We start from the raw sequence: 2,043 nt of genomic DNA, 5'->3' as shown, positions 1-2,043 counted from the left end.
AGACAGTCATGTGGCCCCTTTCTAGCGGAGCTGACCCCGCGGGATTAAAGGTCTCACCAGCCTTTCTTTCCTTTTCTCTGCTCGTATAAAAGCAGGTTGAAGGTGATGCGGTGTCTTGGGCAGACACTGCAGTGTTTTGATTCAGCTCAGCCCTTTTCACTGTTCAAAGCAGCTGTTCAAATACTAGGGCTGCTTACTTTGACGTGACGAAGATTTTCAAACAACCCCAAAAGCTTTGAACTGACAGGCCTCCTTGATATCTCCTTCATTGCAGTGCAGCTACTCGAGAATATTCGCTATAAAATACATAGAGCGCCACTTAACTGGAGCTGACTCCTGGCTGGGAAGCGAGGTGCTGCATACACATCAGGTGCATGCAGAAGGACGCGGGCGGGTTGCGGGAGCCCTCTGGCAGCCCCCTGCCAGCCTCCCCATCTCCCCACTTGGGGGTCCCCTGCCCACCACCCGCCCCCAGCTGCCTCGGCGGGCTCCGGCTGACGAGATGTTGAGCTCCCTGGTGTTTCAACTCCGTGCGTTCCGGAGAGAAAGCTGCATTTCCAGCAGCAAAACAAGAGCACTGCTCGTTCCCAGCGAGCCTCTGCTTCCAGCCGCCGGTCGTCAGCCTTCCCGGCTCGGGGGGCCGGGGGAGCACTCCCAAAACACACGGTCCTGCCTGCGTTTGGATGAGTGCGATTGTAGGGTGGGAAATATGTGTTTGCATATGCCTGTTGTGTTTAGAGGTGAAAAGCTTTTTTTTGAACTCTGGTCTCCAAAACCTTGAGATAGACTCACGCAGCTAAAAGGAAAGGAGGAGGGGGGAGAAATCCCCGCGCCTCCTTTCCGCGTCTCTATTATCTTCCCATTAGATGTTGTTTTAGGAGGAAATGTGCCAGGAGTGCAAAGACGCGGCGAGTCGCTCAGAGAATTGCTGGGTGCAATAAACGTGAGGCTCCTGGTGCTCGCTTTAAAGGCCAACTTGGAAGATTTGTGCTTATTGCTGGGGCGCATTTAATGCACCTTTTGTGAGATGGGGTTGTTTTGATCTCTGCTTCCTTTTTAACCTTTCTCTATGAGGTATTCAAGCCTGCGCTTTCGTGTGGCTCTTTCCAGTGTTGCTCCAAGGAGTCTGATTCGGCGGAGAGACCCAAGACATGAATGAAACTTCAACTTTAAGGGCCTGCGGAGAGACAAAACTGAGGCCGGGGCTTCACAAGTGATCGCTTTAAAAAAATCCAATCTACACAAAGAGGCAGCTGGCTGCTTTAATGAAAACTGCTTAAAGCGGCAAGAACCGCAGCCTCAGGGATGTATTTATAAGATGACTCAAAAGCTACACTTTCAAGTTGCTTCTCCTCGGGGTAGATATAACAAACACATTTAACTAAGAAATCTAAACAAAAAGGACAGAAATTGATAACTTTGATTGCACAAGCTCAAATTACCCATTGAAATTAAAATCCGTCATCTAAATAGATTTCTCCACCTATCTCTAGAGAAAAGAAAATCCCCCTCCCTGCATATGTAGATATACACAGGTAATATCATATACATTTTTGCCCTGATAGAATACTGATTATCCCAGATGATAAAAAGTAGAAAGGTGTAGAATTAGAAAAAAAAAAGTTCCCATAAAGTTTGTATTAATGTTCATTTCCAACATTCCCCGCAACTCTATTCTTGTGGCCTCTTCATTCTTCTGAGACTCTACTATTTTATCAGCATCACTGTTTGAACTAGTGGGATATAATGTTCTAAGTTCGGTATTTGAAATTAAATTATTTGAATTCACGGATATTAATCTTTTCCCTTCATCCTCCGGTTCTGAATCTTGTCATTAAAAATGATCCACCCTTTGTAGTCCGCAAGTGAATATTTTATAGACAGATACCGCTATGAAGACTTCTAACACGACGTCAACCAGTCAGACTTAGCTGTTGCAGGGATTACTTTGAGTAATTTATCAAAGGCAGGCTGCTAAATTTTGAGTGGTGAATATGAGGCCTTGAGGGAAAAAGAAGCAGAAGAAGCAAAAAAAAAAAAAAA

This window comes from Lepidothrix coronata, unplaced genomic scaffold (assembly GCF_001604755.1).
Source record: "Lepidothrix coronata isolate B3197 unplaced genomic scaffold, Lepidothrix_coronata-1.0 Scaffold70, whole genome shotgun sequence".
In the NCBI taxonomy this organism is placed as follows: domain Eukaryota; kingdom Metazoa; phylum Chordata; class Aves; order Passeriformes; family Pipridae; genus Lepidothrix; species Lepidothrix coronata.
Note: the sequence above shows the minus strand (reverse complement) of the source record.